Genomic DNA, 14,147 nt, shown 5'->3' with positions numbered 1-14,147 from the left:
TTATGAAGCTTTTATGGTGATTTTGGATTTGATAATTATTACTATATGACTTCCAGGGGGATGCAGGTTACCAAGATGTAGTAGATTGTTCAAATGCTCTTTCAGGTTATAACAACTGATGTTCTTGTAGATTTTGATGTCTGGAGAAAGATGGTACAGATTGCTGTAAACCGAAGTTTTAACCAGATTACTATGAATGTTAATTTTTACCCGAAAGCTGACTATTTTGCTCATATTTTTTTAAAAGTTGTATATGCGTATGCGTCTGTTGCTTAATAATCTTCAGGTAATGCAAGGACTTGCCAAGTCAATAGCCTGGGATGGAGAAGGCGCAACATGCCTTGTAGAGGTCAACAACTCAACATAATTACATCATGATTAAAACTTATGCACTAAAAATAATATTCCACAAAGAGTTATTTTTAAATTTCACGTGTGCCAGTGTGCAGGTGTCGGTTACTAGTGCATGCACTGAAGCTAAAGCAGCAAAGATTGCACGCTCTGTGGCATCTTCCTCACTTACCAAGGCATGTTAAAGTACGTTGCTAAATGGGAATGAGAGAGAAATACACAAAAAACAATTAGATTTATCATTTATCACAAATTATTAACAAGTTTTATATAGATAAGAGTAATTAAATGTTTAATTTATTACTAAGTCAATAGATATCACAAATATGAATGAAAAATGGGTTGAACCGAAACACAACCCTAACACGATAAGGATTTAAATGGGTTGACACGACACGAAACAAATAAAAAATATGGGTTGGGTTAGGGTTGAAGAATCTCAACACGCTAACCCGCCAACTCGACACGATTGACACCCCTAGTTTACATACAACACTGGCTTTTTTCATAACTATTTTTCATTGCCGTTTTAATATGGGATGGACCAGGAACGAGAGTTGCATGGGGATGTGATTTAAGTTATGACTATGTCATTAACGCGGAGTACACCACCTAGGGACTCCGTTATGTACTAAGATTAGAAGGTCTATTTATACTACAATGTCTTTAATCAAGAATTAATAAATAAAATGATTCAGTTCTATATCCATTCTAGTTATTACTATATTTTTTAGTACATAATGCACAAGTCCATCCCGCCATTTGTGCACCATAACTATATGAGTATACGGTCTGGTCCTTGGTCGGGGTTCAATTTTTATGGGCTTATCAGTTGTGGCAAATGATCATCTATAAGGAAAATCCCTAGGGGAAATACATAAAGAACCAACTCACTCGGCTTGAAATGCTCAGATCTCAAAACTTGAGCTCGAACTAGCTTTAAGCAATTTCGAGCAAAAAACAATCTTATAAGCCTGACTATTATACTTCAGTTTTACAACTTTATAATCAAAAGAAATACATCAAAAACTTTGAACACAAAAAAAAAACCATGAACAAAGAAATTTTGTGAAAATAAAGTTTAGAGAGCAAAAATTCCATTGCCGGGACTTGAACCCGGGTCTCTCGGGTGAGAGCCGAGTATCCTAACCAACTAGACTAAACGGATTCTTGAACCGACTATTATTTTAAATTACGGTTTTCAGTTTCTTATGATATTAAAATTTTATAAAACTTGCATAATTTAAACGTTTAATTATTAAATATTAAATAGTAAACCTAATTGTCAATTTTTATGGTTTCATGCACTTCTTTGATTTGTTTTGTGGTTTACCTTGTTATTTTTTTATTGAGATGATTTAAATTAATTTCATTGTTAGGTGAGTGAATCTATGACTTTTTGGTTGATTAATATTTTTTTTCCTATTATTGTGTAGCTTCAAATTTGGACAACTCAATAGAAATAATTTCTCTACTGTTTTTATACAGTTGGTTTCTAGCATTTTCATAAACGTGTATATTAAATAATGTTTTTCAATAAATTAAAATTTGTTTTTAAGAAAACTGAAAGTTGTGTATGACTAGAAAAATGAAATAGAATCGTTTGATATAATTTTGTATTGTTTCTAAACCACGTATTTGAATTTGAATGTTATTGATCAATAATACATGACATAATATTACACTTTGTTGTATTTTTATATTATGTTGCTACTTTTATAATTGCAGCCCTAAAATATTTGCACAATTAAAAACGTGTAGAATTCTCTAGTTAAAAAAGATTACGAGGGCTTTTCAAATAGTAATGTTTCAATCAATTCATTGAAAAGTTATAAAATTTCGTAGCTAATTTTAATTAAACTTTAATTTCTACGGAGACAGTAAGGATTCAGAGGCTTGACACGCTAACAAAATGGTACAAATTAAGAATTTTCAGGAGGTTCGGTTTGGAGATCCCGTGTGGGAGGAAAAAAGGTAAAGAAAAGTAGAAGACTTTGGAGAAAAGGGAATTGGGAGAGCGGGAACATCCCCGCGGTTCTGATAGAAAACCCTCCCTAATGAAAATTCCCGAAGGGATCTCCGTCCAGCCTTGGAAATTAGCAACGGTAAATCTGCCTGCAATATGGAGGTACCGGTGGTTAATCTGAACATAAATCCTAGCTACCCAAATTGACTGAAATGGTTCTGTTTGAAGTCAAAATTGTATAAGTCAAACATGGTCATCCAAGTTAGGGGCTTGTTAGTCATTTCAAGAAGATATGGTAGCAGCTTGCATTGTTATGGGTTTGAATAAGTTTCTTATCTCAAGGGACTTCTTGACAAGCTGGGATCTAAGTTTGTTAACAACTATTCAATATGGGAATTAGGGTTTATAAGCAAGCTTGTTCAATTTGATCGGGTTACTTTTTCGAGTTTCGTTCTTGAATTCAATAATAACTGTTTTTTTTTTTTTTTTTTTTGATTGTAGAGTTCATTGGTGTTTTTCAAAATACAAATAAGGGGGAAAAAGATACCAATGATAAATCTGACCGGAATACGGTCCACTAGCTAATGAATTCCAAATTTAGTATGAAAAACCCAAATAGTCATAGATAGTGTTAAAAGATACATGTTTTTACATTTATTTGCACTTATAAGTATAGATATATATTTTTACTTTTACATGTTTATATATGCGAAAAGAATTTACTTGTGACCATATTACTTTTATATATTTAACCATATGCATTTTTAAACACTTAAAAGACCTTGCACGCCTCTATATTTCTTATAGGTACATATATAAATATGACCCACATGCCTAGTAGCCTAGCGCCTAACAAATTCAAGACATGTAACAAAGGTATTTCTCTCTAGTCTCTAATCGGTTGAGGATTCTCTAGTCTCTAATCGGTTGAGGATTCTAGTATCGTGTGTGTGTATATACACCGAAAGTAAGTTTAATGAGTCATGTGCAAGTTAGTTGTTAGATTAAGAAGATAAGCATGTTCTTAATTGATGGCAAGCTCACAACAGTCTTTCTTAATTATTGGCATAATGCCATATCAAATTAATTATCAATTATGAATTTGGTCAAAAAAATTTAATTCATGTCGGTAAACATATATATACGAGGGGTGGTGTTTCATACACCACTTTTGAGTATTAGACATCATTTTTCAAATGTAAACGGCTGTTTACACAAGGTAAACAAACAGTTTACATGTCTAGAAAGTCGACGCATAAATTGAGGTGGTGTATGAAATCATATCCCATATGACCATATATGAGCATATCCCGTATATGATGCATATGCCAAATCATATGGTATGATGATAACATATTTCTAAGGATTCATTATCATTGACCACACAAAGATATACATGATGTATGTATGTACTTATGTATGTGTGTGTGTGTTTGTGTATGTGTGCTTGTATGTATGTGTGTATGTATGAGTGTACCTATGTATGTATGCATGCATACTATGTTATGTATGTATGATGTCATGATGATGATGATGAGTAATTAATCAAAAGGAGAGAGTGAAGACAAACATCCTCATTCTGGAATGATGGTGTTGATCCGCATTAGTAGGTGGTGTTTAACATATACCCATGCAAATTTTATTTAATAATTATAATTTTTTGGACTGTTTGCCTTTAAATAATGATGTTATTTAATATATCAAATAATGCATGGGATTGTAGAGAGTTGACCTTATTACTATGGTCTAATCAAACAAAAATTATATTATATATTTAATAAATCCTTCATGCAAAACCCTAGACTTTATTGCCTCAAGAAGACAGAAAACATACATAACCTATCTTCAATGTGCAAGTGAATCTTTACCTAGTTTATTATACACTAGAGAACACTACTTTTTAATTATTATCATTGATTATTTTTATTTTTATTGTGTGTGTGTGTGATATTTGATAGATTAATCACAAGATTCATGGGATCTAGTTTTTGCTTTTGGGAGATTTGTGTGCTTAATGAATTCAAACCTACTACCATTTACTTTATAAACAAGAACTAAACACAAGTGAGTACGCAGTGTTGACCAACTACAAGAAGTTAAAATCATTTGGTCTATGGTAGGTAGTTTAACATTTTAATAAAAGGGGTTAATTTGTTAGACATGCTATAAAAGTTGTGAGGTATTTTGCCCTATGAAAAACATGCTTAATTAAGAAATGCATGCCAAATTGTCAATTATATTGGCCCAATGGCCCACTTCGTTTTCTTCCAATTCATGTCTCCTTTTAAAGGTATGTTGTTAGGAATAAAGTTGTAATATAAATGTTAAATGTAATTACTCATATGTTCATATCATAGACGCCTAAATGGTACAACATAGAAGAAAAAGAAATAGAAAAATTTGGTCAGAAGTTCTATGGATGTTAGGCCGTAGACCTTCAAAGGTGGGTATAAAAGTGTTGTCAAAAGCTAAAGTTTGTTTGAAGAATAAAGCAAAAGAAATCAATTCAAACTTCAGTTTATCAAGTCAACAACGTATTTACACACCATTTGGTATACAAGTCTCATATGAGCACCCACAACGGGCATCATTCCCCGAGGTCCGGATAAGGTGTCACTACAGCAAACAACATCACAGACTCCACTACTGTGGAGCCAAGTTTGCCTTGAGAAGTTTGTTGCAGCAAACTTGCAACAAACGGATGATGTGGCAACCTCCCTCACATACACACATACATATATATTATATATATACACGTTTAATATTATTTAATATGATTTGTGGAGGTTTGTTATTGTGAAAGAAAATTGGGTTTTTAAGAAAAGTTTGGAATGTGATGTGGCTATAATGTGTTTAGTTTATTCTTGTAGATACTCTAAAAGTAAGAATAATCGTTGTGTGTTTTATGGTCTTACAATCACAATCACTTAATTGATGAATACATTTTTAAAAGCTATAACATGTTTGGTTCTATTTGAGACGTGATGTTATGTTATGGCTTAGTGTCTTTCTTGTTAATAGAATAGATCAATTTATGAATTGCCTAAGGTGTCACACGCGCACATACACCCCTTGGGACTCAATGTCCTTCATGAGGTTTGTCTCACCAAGTCACCATCCATAACAAGACACGAATGCTCTATTCTACCCTTGCACCAAAAAATGTGTTGGTGGTATTTGAAGAGGGGAGTTCCTTATAACCTATAATCTCTCGTGAAGCTTATCCTATAACAATGAAAAATTAGAAAGTAAATATATGCAACCATATGATTACTCCATCTATTTTCAATTACTTTTATTATGATTGAATGAAACCAATATCAACTTGTATGTTGTGCAAGCGAGCCAAGTATTTTGGCTAGGATGCAGACGGTGCAAGACCGCAACGGGCACTTCTTTTAGAAGGTGAATCATGTGTCAATGGAGTTGATCTAGCTAGGTACCTTGTATCGAACATCTTCCTGACATGATGGTTGTTAGGCGACATGCCCATAGATTAAAGCGACAGTATAAAAGAAGGGAATTAAACCTTATAAAGTCTTACACAAATGTGTTATTATGCTAGATATTTGTATATGAAGCAACAAAAGTTATATTTATATTATCTAGAAAACCAATTAATAAAAGAAAGAAAGGGTTAAGTGACGAATCTTATGGAAAATTGAAAAAAAAAGGTTGGAAAAAAGAAGAAATTTGTTTGTATCGACGGAGAAAAGGGAGACAGACGTGCGTCGTAACAATATCCCAAAAGGAATCCGTCAACGACCGACATACCATCCATTTTCTCCCTTGGGCCCCACACTCATCACCAATCACAAACTATTCTCCAATATTTAATTATGTTAAATATATATATTTATATATCATTTTGTATTATTATAATATGTAAAATCAAAATTTGCTCACGCAACAGTTTTTTTTTAATAACTGACATGTACTAGATTACCATTGTAATTGTTATGTTGTAGAATTTTATTTATACATAACGATAAAGAAGTAAAAAATATACTTTATCTAATGTAATTTTATTAAGTATATTATAAAACTGTTATAAGATATGTATTTCAAAGAATTATGTTGAAAATGTGTATCCATAAACTTATCCATGACATAACCATGAAACCGACCAAGTTTAAGTAACGGGAAATGAAAGAAAAAGGATTTATAGTCAGTCGGATTGATGGATCAGTTTAATTAATTTGGTAAGTAATTAGTGTATTAAATACATTGATGCATTTTTAAGCAAATACTATGAAGGATCCAATGTGGACGTTTTTATATATTTTCCAATTTTTAAATAACAATTTTCTTTTAATTATATTATTAAGTTAATATTTTAATTTGTTAACATGTCGTATAAGTCGAAATAAATACATGCTTACTACAACCGTAAACTATCCAATCGGAGCTTGTCTAAGCTTAAACTCGCATAGTTTAATTTAGGGATTACTCCATAGAATAGTAATCAATTTTGAAAGTTGTTCCAATCAGGTCACTGATAGAAACTTTTGTTCCAATTAAGTCATTGAACATTCATTTTTGTTCTAATCCTAGATATTTTACCTGGATAGCTGGTAATCTAGGTTTTTTTTTTTTTTTAATTTTTCAATGTTTTTACTTTGCATAATAACTTTTAAAGGTTTCGAAAATTAGTAAAAATGCGAAATATAATTTTAAAATTCCGAAAATTTGTAAAAAAAGTTCGAAAAATTGCAATAAATTGCAAAATTTGAAAAAAAATGCAAAAATGTTCAATTTTTTTTGGAAAATTGCAATAAATTACAATCATTGTTATATTGTTAATTTAGAGGTGGCAAATGGGTTGGTTGGGTCGAAACGGATTAGGGTTGAAACAGGTTAGGGTCGAACGGGTTATGGTCGAAATGGGTCACTTAAAAAAATGGTTGTTTTTGGTTCGGGTCGGAACGGGTTAGGGTCAACTGGTTCGGTTAGAACAGGTCAAGGTCGGAACGGGTTAGGGTCAACAGGTTCGGGTTAGAACATGTTAAAACGGGTTTCGGGTCAGTTTTTTTTGGACCAATGAATTAGCGCGTTTTCAACACGTTACAGCTCCTTTTTACAGGAAAAGTTCGTTTAAGCGATTTGTTCAATTCATTTCAGCACCTAACAACTCGTTTGAGCGATTTTTCAGTTCGTTTCAGCACCTAACAGCTCGTTTAAGCGATATTTCAGTTCGTTTCAGCACCTAATAGCTCGTTTAAGCGATTTTTAAGTTCGTTTCAGTACCTAACAGCTCGTTTAAGCGATTTTCGAGTTCGTTTCAACACCTAACAGCTCGTTTAAGCGATTTTCAAGTTCGTTTCAACATCTAACAGCTCGTTTAAGCGATTTTTAAGTTCGTTTCAGCACATAACAGCTCGTTTAAGCGATTTTTTAGTTCATTTCAGCACCTAACAGCTCGGTTAAGCGATTTTTCAGTTCGTTTCAGCACTTAACAGCTCATTTAAGCAATTTTTCAGTTTGTTTCAACACTTAACAGCTTGTTTCAGCACGTTTTGACCAAAATGGGTTGTTTTGGTTCGGGTCGGAACGGGTTAGGGTCAACAGGTTCGGGTCAGAACGGGTCCGGGTCGGAATGGGTCCAGGTGAAAGGTCAAAACGGGTTTCGGGTCGGTTTTTTTTGTTTGTTGAACGAGGACAACGGACGAAACGTTTTAGTTTTTTTGTTTTTGTTTTATATTTTGATATATGGTTTTTTTATTAATTTTTTTGAATTTTTTTTAGGGTTTTTTTTAAAAAAAAACCTAGATTACCTGCTATCCAGGTAAAATATCTAGGATTAGAACAAAAATGAAAGTTCAATGACCTAATTGGAATAAAAGTTTCTATCATTGACATGATTGGAACAACTTTCAAAGTTGGTTACCATTCTATGAAGTAATCTCTTTAACTTAAGTGGGTGTAAATTTTCAATCTCGAGTTTGGATTGGGTGGACTCGATTATTATTAATTAATAATTAATTAATAGGGTATTTATGTGCATTTATAGTTATTGTTTTTACATCTATGACATAATATATACTACTTATTCTAATTACCTTTAATATATTTTATGTATAACAAAATGTCTCTAATAGGAATATAATAAATATATTAAGAAATTAATACGTACGTTTAAGCTTGTAGGAGTAGGCAAGTAGCTCAACTACAATAAAGGGGAAGTGAAAAGTTGTGATTTAGGCTGTAAGATATCAAGTTTGAATCTGATTCTAACCGGGTTTTATGGTAGTGGGCCAACGGGTTTTCTTGAAACAATACTGGCGGGCTTAGGCTATCAAACGTTGTTTGCAATCACAAGCGTATGAAGTTGCATTCGATGATTCAAAACAAAGAAAATATAGTTAAGCCAGTTTATTAAATGAGCCTAAGTATAGCTCGAGACTGGGATTACGCTCATTTATTCTTGACTCAATTCAAGATTTTAACGAGTCAATCTTGAGTACCTCTAGACATGCTTGGTTCGCTTAGAACATTTCCATATTTTCAAATAAAAAATTACACTAAAACACGCTATATTTCTCTCTTTTTTTAATTAAATAATATTTTTTTATATATTTATCATTATCATTATCTTTTTTCTCTCCCTCAAAGTCACTTTAAAAAAATATTAAAAAATTATAGGATGAACTTTTCAAATATAAAAAAAATCATTATATTTTCTTTCTTTTTCACTCATACCATCTTAAATCACTTTATAAATTATAAAAACCCTCCTCACATAATAACTTAATTAACGGATTGAGAATGCTCTTACGCCCCTAAGATTATAAGTTTTTGAAGAAACACGGATCTACTCCCTACTGATGAGTCCTAGATCCAATGAATCAACAGGGTAGGATACGGTTACTGCCAACACGATATGAATACAATCCCTAAAGTCCAGTGACGTGAATCCTGCAAAACAGAACACCGTGAGCTCGTTACGGGAAGGACAAGGTGGGGGGTCTTCCCGTAACTACCCTCCGGTGTGAGAATAAGTACCGTTCTGATGAAGAGATAAAGTACTTAAGTAAATTGAGATAGTACAGTGATGGTGAATGAATACCTCATAATGATTGAGAGGGTATTTATAGCCGGAGGGTGTAAGGAAGTGACTGGGCCAGTTGTCCCTTTAGAAGATACCTCATAACCGTCTGGACGCGTGTCCTTATATGATAGGTTTAACTTATACGCTGCATGTGCATGTATAACAACCTGGACACCTGTCGCTTTATTATTGGTTGATGGGGTAACATTGGCCATATGCACGGTTATAACGGCCTTGTCACGTGTCACTGGCTAATTGGCTGAAGGGTCACGTATTGCCCAAGAAAGCATCTTGGCAAGTCTTCTAGAAGGTAATTGGTTATTGACAGCTGTCCCGGAGCATTACCTTGTAGTTATTTACGCGGAAGGATATTCCTTCATGCGGATGACTTTTGAGGGTGCTGTGAAGCTTCCGCATGTGCTATGAGGGTGTTTCTTCCTTAGATGATTATGCGGATGATTTATATGCCCCGCGGGTGCCTTATGAGGGACTTCTGATTAACCCGCGGATATTTCTTACGGGTATTTGGGTTCTTTTGGTACCCTACCTCTATAAGTCCCCCAGTCCAGTGTTTCTTCCGTGTGAAGTATTTTATGCGGGTGAAATTCTGGACTTAATCGTGGATTTGGGGATTTTAATTTTGCAAGTTGGTGAGAAATATCTTTTGTTGCTGTGGATAATCATGAAAAAGGACAAGTTGATCACTCGCGGGCGCGTGTGCAGGTGACAAGACGTTTTTGACGGCTGTTACTGTATCCGACTGTACAACTTTTTCCCTTTTTCGAATTTCCCGGGTGACGTGGCGATATGCGATTAGGTAATGTATTTCTCTCTCCACTGTTCATATCCCATCACATTAATTGCGATGGGTATAAAAGGAAGAGCAAACTTCCTATTGAAGTTTTATCGTCTTTATTTTCTAATTATCTTCTTTGCTTTCTCTTCTGATAAGAGCTTTGAGCTTTCTCTGCAATCCTTTCACCAAATTTGTCTGCGATGTCGAACGTTCAGACTGAAGTTGACGAGGTAGAAATTTCATGGGACTACTCGGAATACGAACGACTGTTAGAGACGTATGGTATCCCACCGGAATGGGAACCGGAGTTTCCTTCACCGGGCTCTATAGCCGTTTATCTCCACCCGGTAAAATGGCTGTTTATGCCGATTAATTTTCCTGTGGGAATTTCCGTCTTCCCTTGACGAAATTCTTTCTGAATTTGTTAACCGCTTACGGAATTCATTTATCCCAACTACATCCACGTACTGTAATGCGAATTCGACATTACGAATTCGTATGTATAGCACGTGATCTAGTGCCACACGTTGATCGATTTCCTGTTTTCTACTGTCTTGCCATCCGCGATGGTTGGTATTCCTGCCAAGGGTTCTCCGACCGAAGTATTGGATACGAGGTTGAGAAGGTGTCCGCCGATTGGCGTAGCAATTTTTTTTGGATTTCTGAGGACGTGGTACCTGTTGCCATGGTCCGCCGTCCGGTTAACTCTCGTCTTCCGGACGTTGTTACAGATGCCCATGAAAAGCGTGATTGGTTCCGTATTCTAATGGCGGAACCAACACCAATGCGGGCGCTACCAGAGGAAGCCCTGGTGTGGGCAGGCATGAGCCGTTTATGGGCCTTAGAGTTTATGGAACCCATTTTTGTTGACTTGTATGAACGTAAGTTACCCATGTTGTTTTTTCTTCTTTTTTGAAGTATTTCATGATTAAACTTCTTATCTTTTCAGGTCGAAGCTCTATGCTTAACGCCCTTTATGAGGATAGAGGTTGTGTCCGACACAACATTCGCGATGCCGGGGACCTACCTATTCTTGAGAAAACCAAGTCTCGTTTCCTTTTTCCAAAGAAGGTGCGGGCTGAACATATTGTCTCTAACGCCACCTTTGAGACAGGTGCGTATGTTCTAAACCCTCATCCGTTTTGTGACACTCGTCAATTTCAGGTTAACTCCGTTAACTCAAACTCCGTCAATTCAAACTTAAGATCACTTGATCTATAACGCACATCTCATTACATTTAAACTAAGGGTTTAAATGACGCTTGACAATTACTACATGTGTAGTCTTTCGGGATTTGCACCGAAACGCAAACGAGTTGACGCAAACCATTGGTGAATAAACGAAAAACATCAAAACAATAATTATGTGATAATTATGTGTTAGACTTATGTGTTATGTGATAACATTGTATGAAACGTTAACTCAAGATGCAAACAAGTTACTTAGGGCTAGAAAAGTAATAATTAGAAGTTGAGGGGCCTTGATGTAACATATTATTATTAATAATAATAAAACCCTAACTTTTTCCCCCTCCCCACACAACCCGATCGGATCCCCCCTCCCCTCTCTTTGCGATCGGCAGCCACACACACACACATATCACACCCGTTTTGATCTTATTCTTCATAATCGGAGCATCCCACACTCGTTTCTAAGCACCTCTCATGTTTCCCTTGGTTGTTTCTGCGTTTTTAAGGTATAAATATGAAACCCTAATTATTGAATATCATGTATTAAGTGTTCTTATGATTGATTATTGCTAGAGGATGATTGATTATGTGTTGGTTATTGATATTGATGATCATATGTGATTTTGAACGGTGAAAGATTGATGAATCATTGATTGTTTGTAAACCCTAGAGGGTTACTACTGATTTTTATGATTAATAATGTTTATTGCATGTTGGAGTAATGTCGTATGCTTAGGATGCATGTTAGACGATTATTTGTGCTTGCTGAGTTTTGGACAGCTGAGATTGTTAAACTTGAACGACATGTAACTTGTTGAATATAAAAGCAAACTGAACTATTTATGAGTCTAAAAGGTAGTACTCTGAGTCTAGTTTTCAGAAAGTCCAACCACGCCTAATTTGGAGGTGTTTTGGTTGCTCAAACGATTTAAATGTGATTAAAGGTCAAAACTGGTACTGGACAGATTGTAAGTTATGTTTAGACAACTGTAACTAAATGTTAATATGGAAATTGGTCGAGGTTGTTAACACTACAGGGTACTATGTTGAGTCTAGTTTCTATAAAGTCCAAAATTGTATTTTTTGGACGAGTAAAAGTTAACTTTTATTATTTTACAAAACTGAAGTGCAAATCTGAATTGTGAGACCTGCTGCTAGGTTGTTTTGTAATTATCATATCTCATGAACTACAATTCCAAATGGGTTGGTTCCACTTCTGGAAGTTAACTTGTTGAGTTAAGAACCTAACCCAATTGGTCTTGCATTAATTGGATTTTTCATTTAACGGAAATAACAAATAACATTCTGTTGCGCATGATTTTGACTGCTGAGAGTTTGTTGTAATGTTTTGATCATTGTGAGAAATCTATGTAGAATAAAAATACAATAAAATATGTTCTGGAAACCTAATTCATGTATGCTTTTGTGACGATTTTTGGTGAATTAATTGAGATGCTATGACTTGTTGAATAGAGTAATCTTTCAAGTAGAATTCTGTCTTGATGAAACTAGCTGCTGAACTTTGTGAAAATACATGAAACGTGCTAATTGCTAGATAATTGTTATGTTTTGACCAAATTGCCCTTGCGGGGAATAATTGTTAGAAATGTACACTATAAATTCTTGACACGTAAATAATTGTTCACACATGTAACGTATCACAAATGTGTTTGCTGAGACACACACAAATTCACAAACGAAACACGAAACGTAATTTATGCATAGGAATTATGTGCCGAGTCTAGAGACTCGATAATAGTTCCAACACTTAGAAAATCTCCTTGTTATTTTAGAACGCTAGTGAGGGTTTTCTGTGACGCGCATCACTTGGGTGACTTGTTTTTGAAATTCTTCGCAAACAGTGAGTTTCACGTTCCCCTTTTAACTCTTTTAAACGTTTTTCACTTGGGGGAGAATACATACTCCGAAACGCTTTTAGATTTTGTTATTAGATTATATATCACTTGTAAAGGCTAAGTGGCAAACGAAACAACTGAAGTCCTTCACACATCGAACCGTTTAGTATTGGATAATAGCGAGTCACTGTTGAGTAATACTACTGGGTTTGACAAACCCCACCCAACGCTAAGCTCGACTGGAGGTCGAGTGGGTGTAATTTTGGCTAACACATTACCATGGTCGGGATAGACCTGGTGGCAAGGCACATGATAAACAGTCAGCTTCGGTGTCGAACACTTAGTAATACTTGCTTTATAGGCTAGCTACCTATAGATATATAATCGATTTAACACTATCTGGTAACGCTAAACGCAAAACGCTAAACGCAAAACGCTAAAAGCAAAACGCTAAACGCAAACGCTTTATTTTATATACACTTGTGAACTCACCAACCCCGTGTTGACACTTTTAGTATGTTATTCTCAGGTAGCCGAGGCGGGCGCGCGGTATAGGATCATGCATTACTTTGAACGCTTATGTTATGCAAACTCATTTTTAAACTGTTATTATTAATCGGGTTTTAAGTCGTCCTGCGTGGCGCAACTATTGGGTTTAAATGTTTTTACGCTTTCGCACTTATTTACACTTAAACGTTTACGTGGTTTGAAAACTTTATCTATGATTTGATTATAACTAATGATTCCGATCCTGTTAGTTCACATCCTCTAAAGGTAAAACTCCGTTAGTGGATTTGAGGGTGTGACATGTTTATTGCTATTACTTCTGATGGACGATCACCACTTTATTATCGAGTGATGATGATGGCGATGGTTCCGATTTTTCCTCCTCTCAAGAGGAGAAAGAGTCCGATGACGATATACCTGAGTCTTCTTCTG

General features: G+C 34.9%; 1 non-coding gene across 1 annotated transcript; it reads right to left on the bottom strand.

Moving 5' to 3' along the window:
• Positions 1–1,445: 1,445 nt before the first annotated feature.
• TRNAE-CUC (transfer RNA glutamic acid (anticodon CUC)) lies at positions 1,446–1,519 on the bottom strand. The gene has a single exon. It is a non-coding gene; the product is annotated as a tRNA-Glu (tRNA).
• Positions 1,520–14,147: the final 12,628 nt, after the last annotated feature.

Source organism: Bidens hawaiensis, unplaced genomic scaffold (assembly GCF_021521415.1).
Source record: "Bidens hawaiensis isolate Kalapana, Puna unplaced genomic scaffold, B.hawaiensis_p1.1 tig00001685_1, whole genome shotgun sequence".
In the NCBI taxonomy this organism is placed as follows: Eukaryota; Viridiplantae; Streptophyta; class Magnoliopsida; order Asterales; family Asteraceae; genus Bidens; species Bidens hawaiensis.
Note: the sequence above shows the minus strand (reverse complement) of the source record. Positions and strands in the feature narration are given on the sequence as shown.